This window comes from Leptonychotes weddellii, chromosome 1 (genome assembly GCF_054177405.1).
Source record: "Leptonychotes weddellii isolate Sample4059 chromosome 1, ASM5417740v2, whole genome shotgun sequence".
Classification (NCBI taxonomy): domain Eukaryota; kingdom Metazoa; phylum Chordata; class Mammalia; order Carnivora; family Phocidae; genus Leptonychotes; species Leptonychotes weddellii.
The window spans coordinates 31,744,192-31,768,243 of NC_138369.1; positions in this window are offsets into that span (position 1 = coordinate 31,744,192).

Sequence of the window (24,052 nt, forward strand, 5' to 3'; positions counted from 1 at the left end):
GTGTATAAGTTGATCCCCTGCTAGGATTTTGAAAGTCAGATATAGCACACTGATACACTGAAACAGGTGTTAAGGGCTGAATGTTTCTATTCCCTCAAATTCATATGTTGAAGTTCTAACCCCCCAGTGTGATGGCATTTGGAGGTGAGGCCTTTGGAGGGGAATTATGTTGAGGTGAGGTAGTGAGGGTGGAGTCCCTATGATGGGATTAGTGTCCTTGGGGTCCAGAGCTTTCTCTTTCTTTGCCTTGTGAGTCTGTAGGGGGAAGGCAGTCATTTGCAAGCCGGGATAGAAGATCCTCACCCGGATCTGAATCTGCTAGTACCTTGATCTTGGACTTATAGATTCCAGAACTGTAAGAAATAAATGTGTGTTGTTTAAGCCACTCGGTATATGGCCTTTTGTTACAGCAGCCTGAGCTGACAGCAGGGCTCCCTGATGAGGTTGGAATTAATAAGTGGATCAGACTGGAGGTGCCAATTCATTCACCTCTGTTGTTATGCCCACGCGAGGGGCATGTGGGAAGGGAGATTGAACCTTGAGTAGCCTCTATTATGTGAGCCTAAATCTCTGATGTGTGCTAGTCTACTTGTATGTGTTCATAATAAGAATACTCAAAACCAGGGGCGCCTGGGTGGCTCAGTCGGTTAAGCGACTGCCTTCGGCTCAGGTCATGATCCTGGAGTCCCGGGATCGAGTCCCGCATCGGGCTCCCTGCTCGGCAGGGAGTCTGCTTCTCCCTCTGACCCTCCCCCCTCTCATGTACTCTCTCTCATTCTCACTCTCTCAAATAAATAAATAAATCTTTAAAAAAAAAAAAGAATACTTAAAACCAAACCTTACTTTACATTTTGTTGAACATTACAATGAGTGCATTACCCTGTGTTTCTTGCCTTAATGGGCTCTCAGGAGGAATTGATGAGACATCCAGTTGCTGTATTCTTAGCTAATGTTCCTTTTGGCCTCATGTAGAAAATACCAGACAATTTTTTTTTTCTCCAACAAAACCTCTTTGTAAATAGAGTAAAATATAAATAAAAATTAAAAGGGAAGAAGTCACACATAAGTTGTTTACACAAATGGGCATCAAAACACATGAATCAAAGCCATTCTGAGTAACTTTTCTATTTACCGTATTTGTGAAGAGAGTCATTTGAGCTAAAGTCGGTAGAGGTCCTAGAGTTTCACACACAGTGCTTATATTTTTGTGCTTCTTGCTGACTCTGTTTAGTCCATGTTCATTCATATCTCTGGACCAAACAGCGAGTTCAGGGAAAAGCAGAATTTTTGACAAATCAGGACATTGGGAAGAGAGTTTTAAGGAAACATCTTTGACAGAGGCCAAGTAAAGATGAAGAACACTGAATTTCTGTGATAAAACATGTTCCATAGTGACTTAAGCATAATATGAAGTTCAGAGTAGCACTACATCTGAGGATATTAATTATTTTAGTGGAGGTTTTATTTTTTTGTTGAAAAATATTTTTTCCAATTTTAATATTTTCAATGTTTTAAAATAATGTACACTCAGAAAAGTGCAATTAAATTACATACACATCTTAACAAATAATTTAAAGTCTAATATCTATGTAAGTATTATGTCAATTTTTTAGTGGAGGTTTTAAATCACAATGTGAGCTCTGTGAATTGTGTAAGACTGATGAATTACAGACCTGTACCTCTGAAACAAATAATACATTATATGTTAAAAAAAAAAAAAGATAGTAGGAAGGGAAAAATGAAGGGGGGTAAATCGGAGGGAGAGACGAACCATGAGAGACTATGGACTCTGAGAAACAAACTGAGGGTTCTAGAGGGGAGGGGGCTGGGGGGATGGGTTAGTCTGGTGATGGGTATTAAAGAGGGCACGTGCTGAATGGAGCACTGGGTGTTATACGCAAACAATGAATCATGGAACACTACATCAAAAACTAATGATGTAATGTATGGTGATTAACATAACATAACAAAATAAAATTAAAAAAATCACAATGTAAGTTCTGTTTAAGATATAGCTTCCTTTAGGGTTGGCATTGGCCAATCTTATAGGTGGTGCCTTATATTCTATATGTTTGATGAGCATTTTTTAGAGTTACAATAATCTTGTCGTATCAGAGAAATTTGTGCCAATATTTCCCTAGAGATAGGGAGAGAGAAAGCACTAAAGAACAAGACCATTGCAAATCATACAGAAAATGATGGAATCAAATATATAGCCCTGTATTTGAAGGATCCTAAATTTACATCAGGCCTTTATTTCAGTTGGCCCAGGTAGACTTTGACAAGATTGCAAAAGATGCCTATTACTTCTGGTCATTCATTATAATAATTCACTATTTATTAGCTCATGTTCATTAAGTGCTTGCTCTATGCTGGGTACTGGTGTGAGCATTTCAGAAATGTTTGTCTCCTTTAATCATCTCAATAACCCCTGAGATAGCTACTATTATTAATTTCTCCACTTCTAAAAGAAAGGAAACCAAAGTTTAGAGATGGGAAGTTAAATCTTGCTGATATTTAGTCAAGACAGAATCTGAACCTATGTCTCTTGGACCCTGAGGACCATGTGTATAATCGCTGTGTTAGGTCTACCCAGATATCCTCAGTAAAGAGCATTTCAAAAAGAGTTGTAAAATAAACGTTAATGTTACAAAGATTCTTCATGAATAATTTCATGAAAAAGATCCTTTCTCTGATAGTCATGTATTGATACATACTTAAATATATATTAAGTATGTAAATTAAATTAAACTAGTGAACTTCAAGCATCCATATCTGGTCTAGAGAGGTAGTGCTTAGGGATGCTGATTAAGGCAAAATGTGGATTCCATTTCTTGCATTTTGTCATTAAAGTATTTGCCATTGTAATGAACCCAAAGCACTTTATAAAATGGAATGAGTGAAATTAATAGATTGAGGCAGTTATAAGGGATTTCTCATTCCAGCTGGAACAATGTCTAGAGATGCTGGAAATAATTCACTTAATCTCACCCTAATGTAGTTTCCCACTGAAGTGGATAAACAAATGCTTTCCTTAAACAAGATTTGAAACAAACAAAAAAAGACCCACCCACTTACAATAATATTCAGCTGAAACCACTCCATCTGACACGTGCCTTCAAATTTCCCACAGCGTTGTCATCTCAAACATGTTGGCTCAGGTTTGTGAGATAAACTGGTGATATTCAGTGTATGAAAAGTTCAGATTCTTGTGTTATTGGCTGCCCATAAGTCCTGTGAAAGTTTGGACCGTGTTCTAGAATTCTGAACGCAGAGTCTTCCAGTTACGAGTTCCACGGTAAGTTTATTTTTATTTTATTTATTTTTTATTTATTCATTTGAGACATAGAGATACAGAGAGAGAGAGAGAGAGAGAGAGAGAGCATGAGCAGGGGAAGAGGGAGAGGGAGAAGAAGGCTTCCCGCTGAGCAGGGAGCCCGATGTGGGGCTCGATCTCAGGACCCTGGGATCCTGACTTGAGCCGAAGGCAGACGCTTAACCTACTGAACCACCCAGGCGACCCCAGTGTAAGAGTTTTCCCCACACCTCATAATGAAGTTAAATTTGTGACACGCTCTTCAATTTGAAGGCAGAAAGATTAATAAACGTAACCAAATTCATGGCAAGAGAAAGAAGAGCGAGGAGATAGATGATAAGAACTCTAATGTTTATCTGAGCACAAATATTGGAGATCACTACACAGGGAGTAGAACAAAATGGCTTAAGTGAATGACTTGGTTTCAAGTTCTATGAGCAGGGCGATGCTTCTCTTTTTTAAAGGAAATTGTCTGCATTGCCCTTTTTTCACTGTGTCATGTTTTATTTTGATTTAAAATATTTTCTGGGATTCTATAGTTTTGCTGTCTTCTCTGTCTGCACTTTCCAATAAATGCTCTATTTATTTACATGAAAGGCAAGTTTTGCTGATGCAAAGACAACATGCAAGACTTTTTCCTGCCAATTTTCTAATGAAAACCAATGACAGTTTTTTTTTATTTTGTCATAAGTTTCATTTGCTTAAAATGAAAAATGTATTCTTAAATCGAAATAAAAAAAATATCATATTATCAGTATTTCTGGCAGCAAGTGAATGAATACTTATCCTGAATAGATCCCTCTGAATGGCCACTCTATAACTACCGTGTTTTGTTAGAAAAGTATATTAAAAAGTAGAAACAGCATCCTGAATGAAGAAAAGGGATAGAAACAAAGTATAAAATATGTAATCTTTTAAAAGAACCTTATCAAGGAGAATCTTAGTGAAACTTTAAATGGGAGAGTCACACAATCCCAAAGCTTTCCCATTTCCTATTCAATGAATAATTTACTTTTTAGATGAGATTCACTAACATTATTGCAGAATAAGTGTAATTGAAAATTATTAAAGCTCTATCTTTATTGCATTTTAAAATCTGTGCATTTGGTGTTTGACCAGGTCTGCCTCATCATTAGGAGTTTTGAGGGAAAAGCAAAATCTCTGTCTCCCGAAGAATAAAGAGCAAAAACCTTAATTGCTTTCTTGTTTCCCACAAAGATGCTAATCTGATGAACTGAATGTCAGGAATAATAAGACAAAATGATGGTGTACACCCTGCAAAGAGAAAATAAAACATCTTTTTATGTAAACTGTCACCAGAACCTCAAGGAAACTCTTTGCTCTTTTCCTGCCCTGATTTTGAACTGCTTCATTAAAAGTAATTTTGTTTTTCAGGAGGATAACACCCACATTATTCTATAAAAATAATTTTAAGAGAAATCTTCAATTAAGAGGTTATTGTTGCCTGAAAGATTTTTCCATAGTTGGTTGGTAGCTGAAAATGTGATCTTCCCAAGTTTGAATGGAAATATGACATTCATAATGGTTTAAAATAGATAAGTGTCTTGTCTGTTTGAAATGCCAATGAACTTGGTATTATTTATCAGATCCTTTGAAAATGTTGGAATTTTCAGAGGACAGAATTTTCAAAAGGGAGAGAAGTTAATCATCAATTCTTCCTGCCTTCAGTTGGTTGAAAAGTTAAATTAGAGAGACGGATAAAGCCCTTGTTCAGTGCAGTATTTTGAAAATAAACGAGACATCATGGACCCAAGGTACAGCCCTCCCCTGCCTGCAAATCTTCCTTTTGGTTCATTTTGGATGGAAAACCTGTAAAACTCATCCCACCAGCCATCAGACTCCCGCCCAGTACTTGTCTCATCTAAATTTAGGTACTTGCTTGGTCTACTCTGCAATGTGATAAATGTTTAGATACATAAATACATATAATCCACTTAGAAGGGGAATTTCAAATCTTTAATTAAAAGAAAATCCCAAATTACTTAATAATTTGTCCTCCAGAGAGTACCATAGAGGGGTTTCTGTTGACTTAAGATGCCCTTAAAATCCTCCCCATCCCTCTTTCAAACTCTCTTCTGGGAAACAAGTGATCTTCAGAAATACTCATCATAAAGGGTTCCAGGTCAAATAATTCTGTGGAATTCTCAAGACTGAGTTATATTTGTGATGTAAAAGATACCTCAGTGTATATGAAAGGCTCTGAGAGGCTCTGCATTCTGTTCAGCAATCTGTTCTACATTGTCCAGTGTAGAATGAATTGCTCAGTGCAGCATTTTCCAAACTTACTTAGTTATGGACCCCTCTTTTATTCCCATCTAGACAATCCTTGTGAGGTAGATACCTTCCTCTTTTACAGATGAAGAAACAGGCTCAGGGAAGTTAACTAACCTGCCTATGGTAGTTCAGCTCTTGAATGATACAGCTAAGATTTGAAGCCTCCAAGCCTTCCATCTTATCAGCACCATGACCTAAAAATACAAGGAAATACATTCATTTGAATATATGGACTATTTCCAGTTATGGTTAGCATTTTTTTTCTGTGCAATCTTTAACAGATTTCTTTTTTCCTCATGGTCATGCTATTGGGATTATGTAAACAAATAAACAAACACCCCCCCCCACCACCACCACGCAGTTACATACAGTATATTTGCTTAGAAAAAGGTTATTAAATTCTGTACAGTCCAATAGTTAGGAATGGGCCCAAATAGCACATAGAACACATCATTTTATAACCACTATGTAACAAATATGGAGTCAAGAACAGCAGGAATATTACCTTAAAGCTGGGAATGATATTCAGGAAAATATTGAGCGGGTCTGTAGGGAAACATGATATAAAGAAATCCATTTGCCTGGAAGGACCTTGTTTAAGCTAATTTCAGAAATATTTAAAGGATTCAATTTTATATGTAATAGTAAAATGAAAGTTACATTGAAAAGAAAACATTTAAATGCATTAAAAGATTCCTGTCAGTGAGAAAAAATGTATGTGCTTTTAATCTTTACATAGACATTTTATCTACATGTATCCCTTTCTTCTCTTTATATACATGGATAGTTTTGTGATTAGGAAAGCATGCACATGCATATACAAATATATATATAACTAATAAAAACGACCTTGTATCTGAATTGTTAAAATACACATTTTTGGTATTTTAAATGTAATATAATTTTAGATCCCTTTCATAAATGTCCAGTGGACAGATTTATTATTATTATTATTATTTTTAATTTCCTGCATCAGATCTAGGTCTCTGATAAGTACCACAGACAACCCCAGCACTGTAGGATGGGCTTGACAGTTCTTCAATAAAGGACTGTGTGGTTTTTTTGTCAGTGTCTTCCTTCCAGTGACAGCCGCTTTGTTCTTTTCTAGTCAGATTTTCTAGTTAACACATCAAAAGTGTATCTGTGTACACGAAGTACGAAGAAAACAGTTCAAAGAGGTAAGAGATTCACTTTTAACTCTTGCTACATTTTCCCCACACTTGTCACAAAAGATGTCTCATATGGAAGCTTCAGAACAAGGTGAGGAGTTCATGATGGAGCCCAGGCCTCTGTGGCATGTCAGAACTCGTGTTCTAGAAGGCGAGTTGGTCAGGCAATGTACTGAGAGTCTCCAAATCAGTGAGAACAAATCTGGGCTGAGGAGTTTGCATTTTCCGGAGACGACCAAGCCCAAAGAGCTGGACACAGCTTTTTATATTTAGTTTATTGCAAAAGCCTGATTTCTTCTTCTTGGCCTATCTTCGTGACAATAGCCATGTGCTTGATATACACAACTCTGGAACTATCGCTTGGGCCCCTGCCAGCCGGGGTTCCTGCACACACATGAGAACAAAAGTTAGCTGTGCTCCCATGCTTAAATAAATGTTCTGGGAGTGGGACTCCAAGATCTTTTTTGACTAGGGTGGCTAAACCTGGATTGCTGTCACCATAGTCAAACCCCAGGAGAGTAGCCTCTTACACGGCCTCCATCTTGCCGTGTGTAGGCATCACTCTCTAGTGATGAGTGTAGGCAGAGATCAGGTAGAAGGCAGCTTCCTTTCTCCTCCTCCCAGCCATACCTCCCCGAAGCCCTGAGTAGGGAAAATGTCTAGAAAGAACTACTCCCTCTCCTCCACCCCCCGCCCCCACCTCTGGTGAATCAGGTTGAAATAGGCCAGCCCCGGGTTATGCCGTATGTAGGCTTTCAGCGTACCAAGTGAAGTGAGAGTAAACATTTATTTTAAGGAATTTTTACATTTGATCTTTTTTTTTTTTTAAAGATTTCATTTATTTATTTGAGAGAGAGAGAATGAGAGACAGAGAGCATGAGAGGGAAGAGGGTCAGAGGGAGAAGCAGACTCCCTGCTGAGCAGGGAGCCCGATGCGGGACTCGATCCCAGGACCCCGGGATCATGACCTGAGCCGAAGGCATACGCTTAACCAACTGAGCCACCCAGGCGCCCCTTACATTTGATCTTTTAACAAAGCATCTGTGCAGTCATCGTGAGAAAAGATAACTTTATTCAACGTTCTTAGGCTTACTTTAGTGTTGAGCGTAGTTTTAAAATTTGGTATATGTCAGCTTTTCAAAATGTGATATATTTCAAAGTTGTAAGGGGCTCTGGAAGCCTTAAGCCAGCCCAGGCAAAAGCCGTGTGCACAGCAAACAAACAGAACAGCCCCGTATTTCCTGAGCGTTCCCGGTACATGGTAGCATGGTAGACAGGCAAGAGGGACGCAGGATAGTGACAGGGAGGGGACATGGACTGGAGACAGGCTGCTTGGGGTCAACTGAGTCAGCCATGTGGCTTACCCTCTCTAAGCTTGTTCTCTTATCTGAAGTAGGGATTCTAATGGTCCCACACTCACAGTAGTTTTTTTTTTTTTTTTCTATTGGAAGGACAATTATGCATGTAAAGTACTTGGCACAGTCCAGACACATGGCATGAATCTCATGAAAGACTCAGAGTGACCATGTCATTGACCAGGGTCTCCAAAGACCTGGGATTTAACGATTATCTGTAGCGTTCCAAAAGTATATTCTATTACAGTGCCTCTGTGGGCCCTTTAGTTTGCATTCACTAAGAAGTAAAAAGTCTTACCTATCAAGGATTTTATTTTTCACTTGTACTATATGCAGCCTACAATCAAGAATGTGATGTTCTTCCTAGATCGTACCTCTTTCCTATTAATTTTCAATTATTAAAGAACATAAAGGACATGGGTATGCTTAATCAACAAAGATAATCATATTATAAGTACTTAAATAAACACAGTAATAATTTCTTTTTTTTTTTTTTCTTTTTTGAGAGAGAGAGCGGGGTTGGGGGTGGGGGAGGGTGGGGCCAGAGGGAGAGGGAGAGAGAGAATCTTAAGCAGGTTCCATGCTGGGCAATCTTGATCTCATAACCCGAGCCAAAATCAAGCCTTGGACGCTTAACCAACTGTGCCACCAGGTGCCCTCATAGTAATAATTTAAAGTAACATGAAATGTCTCTCTGTCTCAAATAAAAAAAAAAAAAAAAAAATCTTTAAAAAAAAAAAAAAGGGCGCCTGGGTGGCTCAGTTAGTTAAGCGACTGCCTTCGGCTCAGGTCATGATCCTGGAGTCCCTGGATTGAGTCCCGCATCGGGCTCCCTACTCAGCAAGGAACCTGCTTCTCCCTCTGACCCTCCCCCCTCTCATGTGCTCTCTCTCTCTCTCATTCTCTCTGTCTCAAATAAATAAATAAAAAAAAAAATCTTTAAAGTAACATGAAATGTAAGTAGAAAAGATAACAGGAGAAAAAAATACCACACATTTTATTCAAGGTCAAGAACTCTGGCAACAGGGCTATTTTACCTAGTGCAGGCATGTATTCTTTAAATTGTTTTCCTTTAAAAATCATGACTTTAGAATCCAGAACTTAAAAAGATTACGTCTCTAGGTCTCAAAATGAAATTATTTTGCCAAATGAGTGTTTTTTTAAAGAATCTTTTAGTGTAACTTTTGAATGCACTCCTCAGTCTGTGAATCCTCTACCAAATTTCTCTATGTTTATTAATTCCCGAGGGTTTCTTCCCCCAATATTTTGTTTTTTTCCAGTATTTACCTTACCTCCCCGGGGCATTCCAAATGGTGTTTTGAGCTGTGATGAATGCTCTTCCTTTTGGTTCCCAAACTTTTTAGTCTTCAAAATTACCTGAGGTACTTAAAATAATTCCTGGCACCCACCCCATAACTTCAAGATCAATGGTTAGTGTCTTAGACTCACTCAGAGGGCTTGTTAGTGCATAGATTGCTGGGCTGCACCCCCAGACTTTCTGATTCGGTGGGTCTGGGATGGGGCCCAAGATTCTGCATTTCTCATGAGTTCTTAGATGATGCTGATGCTCCTGGACTGGGGACTGTACTTTGGGAACTGCTATCCTAGATCATGCTTTTCTGGGAAATGTTTGTTTTTAAGGCACCCCTAGGTGGTTCTGGTATTTAGCCAGGCTTGGAAACCAGCATTCTGGTGATAGTTGCAGAGTATATTAACTCTTCCTATGTCACTTGGGTAGGGACCTGAGCCAGGGGGTTGAAAACCTCCAAGGCACCTGCCTCCAAGCTTGTGGGGAAAAATAGATCTGTTCTCAGAGATCTGAATGTGTGCTGGACAGGGGTTGGTGGGAGGAAGGGAGGAACAAAAAGGTTAAAACGAGGAGGTTTTGGAAGGCCTCTGAATATTCTCTTTCCAAGATAATTTTGAGACACTATCAGAATGAAATGGAATCATCATCTGTAAAGATGAAAAGAACAGACAGCCCAGCACCTGGCACTCAATGAGAGGATAGGAACTGGAGCCATTTTCAATATTGTTACCTCTGAGCAGGATGGGTGGCTGGGGTGCCCCATGTCCCAGAGGCTGATTCACCCACTAACTGAATGCCCTGCTCAAGTCACAAACTCTTGGCTTTGATTTCTTTTTTTTAATATTTAATTAATTTATTTGATAGAAGAAAAAAAAAACAAGCAGGGGGAGTGACAGGCAGAGGGAGAGGGAAAAGAGGCTTCCTACTGAGCAGGAGCCTGATGCAGGGCTCTATCCCAGGACCCTGGGATCATGACCTGAGCCGAAGGCAGACGCTCAACCAACTGAGCCACCCAGGTGCCCCTTGGCTTTCATTTCTTGAACTTTCTCTCATCTTTGGGATTCATCATTGTGATTATTTGATTGCCTGTCTAGCCAGACAATATCTTGTCTTATTCACCGTTATAGATCTAGCACAAAACCTAGCTCATAAAGATTTGTTGAATGAATGAATGAAATTAATGAGTGTATTTCTCTTCAATTCTCCGTCCAAGTTTTTGGCTCAGAGTAGGTACTCTAGAAATATGTGCTGAATGAACTAACGAATAAAACTGTAAGTTAGTGGTGTGACTAATCACAGATTTTCACCATTTGGGGAAGCAACATGTATTTTTAAAAAACTCATCCAGTAGGTGTTGGGGAATACCACATACAAAAAAATGTCCAAATCTAATGTTAGCGGAGAACATTTTTATCTGACATGTAAGCATCCTTCATGATTAGACTGTTAAAACATTGTACCTGCCAAATTTGAAGGTCCAATTCTCTACAAAATTTGCCTAAAAGCAACTATAGTAGACATATCATCAAGTGCATTTTACTATAAAAAACGATCTATCAAAAAAAGGAATTTTCATATAATTTTTTGAAGTTAAAAACACTTGAAAAATTTCTCTCTTTTTCTGTTATTTGGACTCACTGCCTTATATGACAAGATCAATTGTGAAAAGCTGAGCAAGGCTAAAAAAATTACACTTTTAATCAAGTAAAATTAAGTGGAACATTTTGAATTGTCAAAGAAAAGCATATATTATACTTACGTGAATAAGTGCTCTAATGACGAAGGCTATTCTGTTGAAGAATATAGGCTTCTATGTCAATGAGAAGGTGGTATCTAATTCAAAACTTCACAAATAAAATATATTATTTTTATTACAAAAGGAAGAATACAATGTGTGTAGCCAAAGTTTTATGGTCACTATTATTATTTTTAATTTCCAGGCTCCTCTTGTTATGTTCCTTTTTCTAGGGATGACAGTAGGACAGCATGCAGAGAGGAATGGTCCATAGTGGGTTTTTTTTTTTTTTTTAAGATTGTATTTATTTATTTGAGAGAGAGAGAATGAGAGAGAGCAAGCACATGAGAGGGGGGAGGGCCAGAGGGAGAAGCAGACTCCCCGCCGAGCGGGGAGCCCGATGCGGGACTCGATCCAGGGACTCCAGGATCATGACCTGAGCCGAAGGCAGTCGCTTAACCAACTGAGCCACCCAGGCGCCCGATCCATGGTGTTTTTTAGGATTGGCATGGTATCATAAGCTGTGAGAACTTAATGAGCCCCTAGTGTAGGATGGCAGATAAAAAGGCCATACGTTGCCACTTTCTGCACCTGAACCCGAAGGCAGACCTAATTAGTTTACAGTGGCTCCATTTCCCTTCATATCACAAAGGAGATACATGGTTTCACAATTTTTATTTTTTATTTTTTAAAATATTCTATTTATTTATTTGACAGAGAGAGAGAAAACGAGCAGGGTTTTGACCTGAGTCAAAGGCAGATGCTTAACCGACTGAGCCACCAGGTGCTCAGGTTTTACAATTAAAAAAAATATAATTATTAACAAAAAGGGATGGAAGATACTATGATTGAACAGCACTGACAAACTGGGGTGAAACCTATTTGCCGTCCCTGAATTAGTCTCTGCCCCACATTTTATCAATGATTGTTCGTACTCTGGAGTACAAAGATTAGTTAAGGACTGACCTGGAAGAAGTCCCTGGATCAGGATATTAGAGTTCATATCTTTAATGAATCAAATGACCTATAGAAGTTTGGAGACTCAAAGAAAATGGTTAGATAAACTTATTTGGAGGGGTTTTCCTTCTGCCGGTTCCTGGATTGTGGGCTTTCTTGTCTTCGTTCTAATACTGACATCTCGAGTCCTTCTGTGTGCCACCCATCTGGGACGGTCTACCAAGGCATGCCTTCATTCTTCTTATCCTCTTCTCAAGTCAAGACTACCCTTTCTCCATCTGATTAGCAGACATCATTATGTAAATTACTGATAAGTTCATCTCACCAGTCCTTGAATTGTATTCCAATGAATACTAGTCCAACAGGAACAAAAAAAGCATGTCAAGGTTAAATCTGTGTGGGACATGCCTCACAGATTCTTCTTGGGGTTTCTCAAATATTAGCTCTGAAAAGTCCTGGGGTAAGAAACCAGTTTAATTTTTAAAACCATTTTCTATTTTAAGAAGTAGCTTGGTTATTCAAAAGACAAGGATTGGAATAAGGATATCATATGATTCAGAGACTTTCTGTGTACCTCTCTTTTTATTGTAGAGACTCCCACTTGCTTTCATATTGCTCTTTAAATTATCCACCTCTTTAAGAATGGGAACCAGTTCTTGGCTATGCTCTGGGGATGACATGAGGCAGAGAGGGCCAGATGAAGGAATTCTTTTCAATCAGGAGCAAGATAAGAGGCATTTGGGGCATGAAATTAGCATTATGGTTTATTATTAATGATGTCTATTAATAACCCTCAGTATCTCTTAAACATTTTGCCTGGTATATCTGGTAGTTCAGGAAAGTGAAAATTATTAAAAACGTAGAGAATTTACAGCAGTCTAAAAAGTAACATTTCATGGGGTAGGTAAAAGTAGTAATTTTCAATTCTAAAAACTACCTTATAAGGTTTATGTAAGCATCAAATGCATGTAAATCTTTAATACCAGGCCTGGTACCAATAAATATTTTCTATTAAAAATAACAGAAAAGAATAATTTCTATTCACACTTATTTGAGGCTGAGGTTATACATATCTCGGTTAATATTTTAATAGAAGTAGCCTTTTTTGGGATTACATGCTTCCTCAGTGGTCAGACTAGCATGGTTCTCAAAATATGACTGAATACTCTAGTAAAAAAATAGGCAGTATGAGTATTTACCTCATTTCAGATTTTTTTTCAAGTGTTTCTATATATATCTTTTCATTCTTATAATGACCTTAAGAGGTAAACACTGTTATACTCATTTTGCAGATGAAAACACTGACGTTTAAGCAAAAGTATGTAACAAAGATGACACAGATATCAGCTGGTGGAAAATATTTGTGCATCTTTTAAAATAGATGAGTTATAGAATACTTGACATGGAAAGAATTTAGAGATCATCTATTTGAGAAATCTCTTTCATAAATAATAATAATTTCTTTTATAAATAACAATACTGAGGCATACAAAGGAATAGACTCTTGTTCTGGATGACCCAGACAGAGGTCAGACTGAGGTCTTTTATCCAGCCAGTGATTCAGTGATTTGGGTACTGCTTATGAACTATACTCCATAGATGTAAAATTATCCCTAATCAAACAGATCTCCAAGCTTGCTGCAGCAGATTGTATTTTCCATCATGGCCATATCTATATATTCTATCATACATACTATTTTTACAATATGATGCACATACTGTTCCATCAATAGGTGAAGTCTTTTTCTCTCACCTTGAAACTGGGTGGACTTTTGTAATTCAACCAGTAAAATATGGCAGAGATGACACTGAGTGATTTCCAAGGCTAATTCATAAAAGGTGATGTGGCTTCTGCTAAACCTTACTCTTTCTCAAGACTCTTGCTTTGGAACACAAGAGACATGTTTTGAGGATGGCCAAGGTGCATAGAAGAGCCATGTGTTGGTGTCCCAGCTAACAGCCCAAGATGAACTCTTACTCAAGGGGTAAGACCTGTGAGCCTTCAGATGATTTGCTTTCCAGCCTTTGAGTCTTCTTTTTGATGTCCAGGAAATCAGGGAGCAGAGACAAGCCATCTCTGCTGTGCCCTGTCATAATTCTGTGAGCACAATAGCTGATTGTTTTTTGCCAGTACGTTTGGGGATAATTTGGTATGTAACCATCATAACAGGAATACATTTTATACCAAAGTGAAAAAGTACCATAACAAAAATCTCAAGTGTATGCAAGTGGCTTTGGGATTAAGAGGTAGATGGAATTGGAAAGGCCATGAAGATACTCTTAGTGGAGACCTGGCAGGTCTCTTGGAGGATCTTGAGAAGGGTACATGAGTAGCAGAAGTCATGCCCTCCAAGAGGCTATTGGTGAGGTCTTAAAAGAACATGAGGAAAATGATACTGGAAGCTGAAAGTCAAGGACTTTTGTTAGTGGTGCAGGGGGAAGAAAGTTTTATCAACACAGTTACCTGTAGGAATGTGGAAAATAGGAAAGGTACCTCATGAACTTGTTCAGTTTCTGAGTAAAATTTATAGTAAACATAAAAGAGCCAGGCTTTGCCAATTTTAAAAGTAAAACTGTTTCTCATTCCAGACTCTCTAAGATTCTCAAATTAGGAAATGTTTTCCAGTTGGGGATCAAATCCAGGATAATGTCAAGAAAGCATTTTATAAAGATAAATGCAAGAGTGTGACTGTAAAACTCTTTATTAAGAACGAAGAAAGGTTTAAGGTGGTACTTCAAACAAACAACGGGGCTTTCAAGGATCTTAAAAATGTCTCCCCTGTCTCACCTTAATGAATAGGGACCAACTTTAGCAGTTATTTTGTGTCAGTCCCACTATTGAATGTTGGGTGCGTCAAGGGTAGATTACTTCCCTCTGATTCCCAGGTCTTAAGATGGAGAGGAATGTACTTAAGGGGCTATATTTAGGAAAGTGCGTTTGAGGAACCTCATCTGTACCTGAACCTGATTCACGTGATAAGATCCTTGACTTTGACCTGATTTTGTAATAAGACTTGAGGGTCTCAGGAGAGAAATGTGTATATTTTGCACATGCTAGGGATGTGAATTATCGTGGCCAGAAGGCAAACTGTGGCAGATTGCCTTTCCAATCCCATCCCACATGCCATTCGTCCAATGTGATGCTGGCATTTCCTTGTTCCTTCTGCTTGACACTGGGTGGAACTTGGTAACTGCCATGAGCAGTAGAATTCAGTGGAAGTGACACTGGATAACTCCCGAAGTAAGTTTATCAAAGGTGATGTGGCTTCTGCCTTGTCCTCACTCTCTTTTGGGATGCTCACCTATGGAACTCAGTCATCATGGTTTGAGGAACTCAGACCACGTGGTGAGGCCATATACAGATGTCCCAGACAGCAGCTTCAACTAACCTGGCAGCCAGTAACCAGCAAAACCATAAGGCATTTGGCTGAATGAGCCTTTAGATGACTCCAGCCCCCAGTCTTCAAGGACTCTGAGGACTCCAAGGACTTTAAAGCCTCTCTCAGAGGCCTCAGACACAATGGAGCACAGAAACACTCTTCCCTCTGCCCTGTCCTACAGATTCCTGACCCACAGAGAGCACAATAACTTGTTGTTTTATGCCACTAAGCTTTGGGACAATTTTTTACTCAGGTGTAGTCATTGGAACACGAGTCATTTAAGAAGGATCTTGAATGCCCAGGTATATGACCGTTATTTGGTCACCACTGGTATAAAGTATGGTGCTTGTGGGTGTTAAGTAACAGAAAGTGGATTCAAACTAGTTTTAAAAATATAGAAGATATATTTTCTCACTTAAAAGGGAACCTAGAGGTTAGAGAATTTCTAAGTCTGGTATTCTCAATGGTTTAGTGATGTCATCAAAGAGCTCAGGCTCTTCATCTCTTCATGGAGCCATTCTTAAGGATAGCTTTATTTCAGTCTGGCAACAACATGTTTTGGAAGTCTGTTTTCTATCCAGTCACAAGGTGATTTAGAAGAAGGAAAGAGTTTGTCTCCCTTTGGTTCTCTCTTAGGGGCAGGAACTTTGCCTAGACGCTCCACTCTTTCCCCAGTGAGATTTCTCTGTACATCTCATTGCCAGTCGAAAACTCTTACTGACTGGCAGTGGTGGGGTCGGGGGAGGGGGAATGATCATGACGGGCTTAGTCCCTTGTCTGGGGCAGCATGGCTATGGGGAAGTCAACTTCGTTTTCACTCTTCCCTTCTATTGTTTATTTCATCCCAATCACTAAAAGGAGGAGGGTTTGGTGACCTCAAGGTAGTAGAATTTGCAATTTTTGACCATGCCTGAAGTGTTCTGCTTATAATCAGATCTAGAGAATAAATAGGAGATGATGTGCAGTATTTGAAATTTCTTTAAAGGTTGGCTCTGCAAGGCAGGTCCTCTAACAGCTACTTTAAGCTTCTAGTCTCTGATTTCGGTATAAGTCCTTGTCACCAGGTGAAAGATGTGCCTGTTAATAATCTGACCTGAGAATAACTGAGAAAACCAAGTATATATAGTACCAATATACACACATTAATTAATTTTTTTGTGGTATAGCAGTTAAGAATTCAGGCTTTGGGTTCAGACTGATGTGAGTTTCCTCATCTATGAAGCAGAAGTTATATTTCCCACCTTGACAGGAGGTTACAAGATTAAATGAAATAATAATGCACATGGAAGGATCTATATGGCAGTGTTCCTGGCATGTAGAAAGTACTCAATAAATGGTTATTGTTATTGTTCTTATAAAGAGCGCTCATTGTGCCATGGCTTATAAATTGGAGAAAAGTTTTAAGTGCTACCCAGAAATGTCCTCGCTTTCAAGTTTTTCATTGATTAGTGTTGCGATGACATAATATTGTAGCAAAAAAGAAAAGAAAAGAGAAGAATATATTTCTCAATGGATACATATGGAAAGTTGCAATCTGTAATAAGATGTCAATATGTGGCTTAACTTGCACACTTCACATTCAAACATAGTTATATTCAAGCATAAGCCACAGCTGAGGTATTTCATTCTTAAAATGTATATGACCTAACAATATATTACCGTATATAATTTAAGCTCAGTAAAATAGGAAAGCATTTTGATGACATATTTCTAATTTATTGTTATTACTTATACATATGATACATATTTATTTGTAACACAAATATATCTCTTTGGCCACCTATTTTATTTTCTTAAGTTATGGGCAGTACATTACTCATGAATGGCAGAGTTTGTCAGTTATTTATCTTTCCAAAGTATCTAAAAGTGAATGAAGCTTGAATTGAGCAAGGAAGTATCATAAATTAAAAAGTGAATTCTCTAAGAAAAGCTGGGAAAAGGTTTGAATATAAAATTAAAGTACATTTTGCCATAAAATGTAACAGTCAAAGTGGCATGAACCCAAATGTGAATTATGATTGGATTGAATTTGTATTTTTATCTGCACTAAAGAATCATTTTGAAATCATTGATCCTGGCCAGCTTAAATCTTTATTTTTCTGATAACATGTCAATCAGGTATAAAGGTGGTGAGAGACAATTTAAGCCTGTGCATTTATTTGTCAATAAAACGTGTGCTCTATTGGTTTTTTCTCAGTTGCATTATTTTATCATGTCAATATTTCATAAGATTATATGACTGGCTAATGGGAATAGCTATTACCAGTGTTGATGTATTTCGAAAATAGCAATCCATATTTTATGGACCAGAAAGAGACAAAACCTTTACCTTTGACCTTACTGAGCATAACAGTAAGGTAATGTACATGAAATTTGCTTCTTGTTTCACAGGTTCACAATTAGCTTCTAGTGGCCTCAGGGATAGATGTAGAATAGGTAACTTATCCTTTCTTGGTTTGTAAGAGTGATTCATGGATATCAAATAAAATTATTCAAAAGGCAATTTAGGGAACAGAAATGACTTAATGCATGCCAGAAAAACAGACTGTGAGCATTTTTACATGAGTCTTTGCTTATTATATAATTAATGCATGTTCTCTGTGAACATCCTAGATAAAAACACATAAGCAAGAAGGAAAACAATCATGCCCAATGCAAATACCACTGTTAATGTCAGTGTATATCCTTCCAGTCTTTTTTCTGTACATATGTATCTCTTTTCCAAAAATACATTTTATACACTGGTTAGTAACTTAACTCTTTACCAGATGAATTCTTGTACTTTTTATGCTATACCACTTTGTCAGGGAAATAATAAGCTAAAGCAGGTAATTTTTACAATATAATTTTTCTCCACTTAACGCTTTACTACTTTTATTTTTTCACTTCTGCATGTGAATTATGTAGATAGATAAAATACCCTGAATTCTCTAAGTGTTTTAACAGCACTGATTTGTTGGTTGTCATATATTTGACAAGTTATAGTTAAGTATGCTTTCAATATAACATAAAGATTTTTTTCCCTGCAATACAGCTACAAACAAAATTAGAATAACATAATCAGATTTCCATTTGTAAAACATGGCTAGTAGCTAGATTTAGGGCATGCCTCTGGCTATCTCTAAATATTTTTGACTACTGGCTGGTAGCCAGTTTCCAGGATGGTGTCCCGTGATTCTTGCTTCCTGATACCCACACTCTTATGTAGTCCCTTCCCACATTGAAGAGAGCTGATCTGTAAGCCAATAGGATATTGTGGATGCATGACTTCGAAGGCTGGGCCATAAGAGGCACTGAAGCTCCCATCTTCTTCTCTTTTGTATCACTCCCCTCTGGGGGAAACCAGCTGCCATGCCACGAGATCATTACACAGACCCAAGGAGGGGTCTATGTGTCAAGGACGTGAGGCCTTCTGCCAATAGTCATCTATGTGAACCATCATGGAAATGAATCCTCTGGCCCCAGTCAAGCCTTCAAATGATTGCAGCCCTGGCTCAGAGCTTGTCTGCAGCCTTTGGAGAGACTGTGAGCCAGAACCGACAGCTAAACTGCTCCTGAATTCTTGATGCACAAAAACTGTGAGAGAATACATTTTATTTTTGCTTTAGGCCTCTAAGATTCGGGAGTAATTTGCTATTCAGCAATAGATAACTAGTACAAACTGAAAGTGAAGGTATCTGCTAAATCAACACTATTAATTACTTTCTGAACAAATAAGAGCTTAGGAGAACATTATACCTTTAACAAGAACCCAGATGATGTTTAAGTGTTTATAACTAGTCATAGTACACATTACTCATTTAAAGGGTAGAATTTGAGCCAAATGATATGTACAAATAAAAAGGCAATGCAAAGAAGGTCAATAATACCTTGTACTTAAAAATGTTTTATACCATTATTTTTTGTTCTCGTCTAAATTGTTCTCCCCAGTTTTTGTAGTGGTGATAAACAGAGAACTTGTTCAAAGGAAATAAGCACGTATATCAACATTTCAATGATGAAGCCTTTTATATATGTGATGGAACTTTTATGGTTTTCTGACATTTAAGTACATATTATTTTATCAGAAATTTAGTTTTGAGTCATACATGATTATAGTCATTAGCAACACTTAGTATACGTAGATGTTTCCTTCTTTGTCCCAATCTTACGTGCAGTGGTAACAGTTTGGATGAACTGTTTGGTGTTTATCCTTCCATAGCAGTCTGGTCATAGAACACTAGGTAAACATATAAGCATAATCAATTTTTTTATAAACATGAAATATTGGTCTATATGTTGTTCTGCAGTAGGCTGTTTTAGTTTAGAGAGAGTGTGTCTAGTACATATAGACCTACTCCATTCTTTTCAATACTGTTTAACGGTTTAAAGCAAGCGATGGCTTGTGGGCTAAAATGTCCTGCCACTTGTTTTTGCATGCTCCTTGAACCGAGAGTCATTTTTATATTTTTAAATGGTTGGGGGGAAATTAAAATAGAAAATAGAAAAATATTTCCTGATATGTAAAAATTTTATGAAACTTACATTTTAGTGTCCATAATTAAGGTCTTATTGGGATGTAGTCATGCTCATTCTTTTACATATTCTCAACTCAGCTGAGTTGTTGCAACAAAAACTTTATGGCTGTCAAAACCTAAAATATTTACTGTTGGGCCCTTTATGGAGTTTGTCGACTCCTGATCTATAGCATGCTGTCTAATAAAAATACAGTGCAAATCACAAATGTGATTGTAAATGTTCTATCAGCCACATTAAAAAAAACACAAAAAGGAAGAAGAAAAAATAATTTTAATAATATTATGTTTTAATGAACACATCTAAGATATCATTTCAGCATTTAATCAATATAAAAATTATAAATGAGACATTTTACATGCTCATTTGTCATGCTAAATCTTTGATGTACAGTGTGTACTTTGTGCTCACAGCATACCTGGACTTGGATTAGCCATATTCCAAGCGCTCTGTAGCCACATGTGGGTAGTGACTGCTGTTTGGAGAGTATAATTGTATAGTGCAGATATACTATAATTTCTATCTATCTGTCTATCTAGAGAGAAAGAGAGAGAGAGTTTGCCAATAGACATTCAAGTTGTTTCCAGTTGTTTTTGTCATTGCAAACATTGCCGTCCTTACACATATTTATTTCTATACAGTATCGAGTTCCAGAAGTGGAGTTGCTGAGTCAAAGACATGTACACCATTAATTTTAATGGATACAAGAATTAATTTTTGGAGTTTGGCCACCAATTTTTGTAGGAAAAATAGTATTTATGTTAGAATGCCTTGCAGTTTCTAAGCAGGTTCAAACATGTCATTTTCTATGATGCTTTGGCAATTCCACATAGGATGGGTTTTTATCATATTATGGCTGCTGAGGCTGAGCCTCCGAAAAGTTAAATGATCTGCCTGAATGAAGACACCACACAGCTAAAATGCTAGAACCAAGACGTAGAGTAAGTCCTGGATCAAAGTGCAATGTTCTTCCTAGTGCCATGTTGCCTGTCTAGTTCATTTGTTAATTTATTCAAAAAAATCCACTGGGCACCGTCTCTATACCAAGCCCTGTGTGAGGTCCCAGCATGTCAGCAGGGCACAAGACCAATGGATTTCTGCCCCAGCCTGAGGGATATAAAAAGTAGCAAATCTGTGAAGCACCTGTACAAAAGACACATAATTCAATTGCTTTAAGCATGCTTGAGTCCCTATTTCACTGAGAAGAAGCCCTTCATCTCATTAGAGGGATTGTGATCAAGTGATGATAAAAAAAAAAAAAGATAAGGACTCAGAATTATCTCGGTGTGCCTTCTGAATGAACCACTTAAAGCCTCAAGCACTTTAAATCATTGAGACATTTAGCTACTTTTAGAATTGCATGATCCGATGCACTTACAGAACTTCAGAGTTCTAGATCTGTTGCTTGTCCATTTGCTGTCCCAATGCCAAACCCAATCAGTTAGAATGATGGACAAAGGGCAAGTACAATTCTTATATTAAATAAGAAGGTAACATAATTTCTCCATGTGATGAAACATCGGGGCTTGGGATTCTAATATGCAACATTAATCTTTCAATGGCAGCAGGAGAATCAAGGGCTTGAATTTTTGTGAGAGAAATTGCACACATGAGACCTAGAAATAAATTCTTAATGAGTAGAACCAGTAAGTGAGTATATGTGTAAATGTGTGTGTGTGTGTGTGTGTGTGTGTAATTGGGAGTGGGAGGGAATTATTTCAATTATAATATGGACAGTAGAACATTGTTATTTCATGTACCTATTAATGCTTTCAGTTGCCTGCCTACCCCAGTACCAAACTGGTTTCTACACTTTTCTACCTTGTTCTGCACCCTGGGAAGGTTACCTTTATGGATCAAATCACATTCTGTTGGGTTTGGCCAATGGCAGGTTTAGCGGTAGGAGAATGAGTTAATACCCAGCTGGGGAGTAGAGGGATTCTTTTCTTCAACTACAGCTAACCCTTGGGCATCCTTTGGAAAGCATCTCTTTCTCCTTAACCATTCAGTCAAAAGAGTGAACATCCCACTGTTGCTAGCCTTGACGCTAGCAACAGTTGTTGATTTCCCAGAGCCTTGCCCACATCTTTGTAAACAATTCCTTTTCAAATTATTTTCAGTGTTCCTTTGGTGTGGCGACTGTTTTCTGTTGTCCTGCCAGGTTACTGCCTGATGTGCTTTTTTTTTTTTTTATGAGAAGTACTTATTTATTATTCTTATTGTAGACTTTTATAAGTACATAAGTATTGGACCATCATTATGACTCGTGCTAAACATTTTTGGAAACAATTTTGGATTCCTATCAAAGTACACTTAGATATTTTTAGGCTGCTGGACTAATTGTATGCTTAAGTGTGTGCATTTAAAAACAGCTTTCCTGGGAAGAAGTCATCGAAAAATATTTAGAAAGGGCAATGACCTTTTGTAAAGGCATACCATTAAAATGTTTTATATTTTTACCTTGACCATCATTTTTCTCATTAAACAATATGCATTATTTATTAATAAGTCCATTCACAGGGACAGGCAGCAAACTGGCAAATTGGCCTTTACATTAAACTTCTAATGCTAAATCTGTAATGCATATGCCAAACTGCTATATATAAAATAATTCTCTCTCCTCTTTCTATTCATAAGTGAGAAAACTTTAGTAGGCCTCAGGACTGCTATGTGTATACAAGGTCCATTTCTTTTTTTTTTTAATTTTTAAAATTTTATTTATTTTTTGGTGTAGTGCTCCATGATTCATTGTTTGCGTATAACACCCAGTGCTCCATTCAATATGTGCTCTCCTCAATACCCATCACCAGGCTAACCCATCCCCCCACCCCCCTCCCCTCTAGAACCCTCAGTTTGTTTCTGAGTCCATAATTTCTCATGGTTCGTCTCTCCCTCCCATTTCCCCCCTTCATTTTTCCCTTCCTACTATCTTCTTCTTCTTTTTTTTTTTTTAACATATAATGTATGATTTGTTTCAGAGGTACAGGTCTGTGATTCAACAGTCTTACACAATTCACAGCGCTCACCATAGCACATACCCTCCCCAATGTTTATCACCCAGCCACCCCATCCCTCCCAACCCCCACCACTCCAGCTTTTTTAAGGCTTTTCTGACCAAAATTAAGAAATTATATCCCTTCTAATTCTATCTTTGGATTTTCAAGTCTATTAGTTAGAATTTAACTATTTCTATATTTAAGTTCACATTTCACTCTAAGGGATCATGCACTTTATCCACAATATTCTTCAAGTTATACTTATGAAAGAACCATCTGATTATGCTATTTTCTGCTTAAAAGTCTCCAATTATTCCCCATTGCCCACCAACTAACTGTAACTGGTATATAAGTGTATTTTTAATCTGTTCTCCACTTTTTTCCCATTACCTTTTGCTTTTCTCCCTTCTTCTTCCTTCTTATGGAATGCTACCCTGGACATATAAATCTGGTCAGGTCACTATAAACTCTGTGCAATACCCCCCACCAAATGCTTTCACATACTGGGTCCATCTAACCATGGAGCTGCAAAATATGTGAAGTAAAAACTAACAGAAATGGAAAGAGTAATTAAGAAATCCACAATTATGGTTGGAGATTCCAACACTCTTCTTTTAGTAACTGAAAAAGCTAGTAGACACAAAATCAGCAAGGACGTACAAGAACTGAATAATACCACTAACCAACTGAAATCCAATTGGCATTTATACAACCTTCCATCAAAAAAAATATATATATCTTTTTAAGAGTACATTGAACTTACCCAAGAGAGATCATATCCTAGGTCATAAAACAAACCTTAACACATGTAAAATAATTGAAATCATACAAAATGATTTTGTGTTAATAGAATATGTGCCATCCTATGACCATAATGTTTTATACTATAATAAGAGGAAGATAAGAGAAAAAGCTCTACACACTTGGAAATTAGGCAACATACTTCTCATTAATCCATGGGTCAAAGAGGCAATCTCAAGGGAAAATTGGAATATATTTTGAACTAAAGAAAGTAAAAAACATAA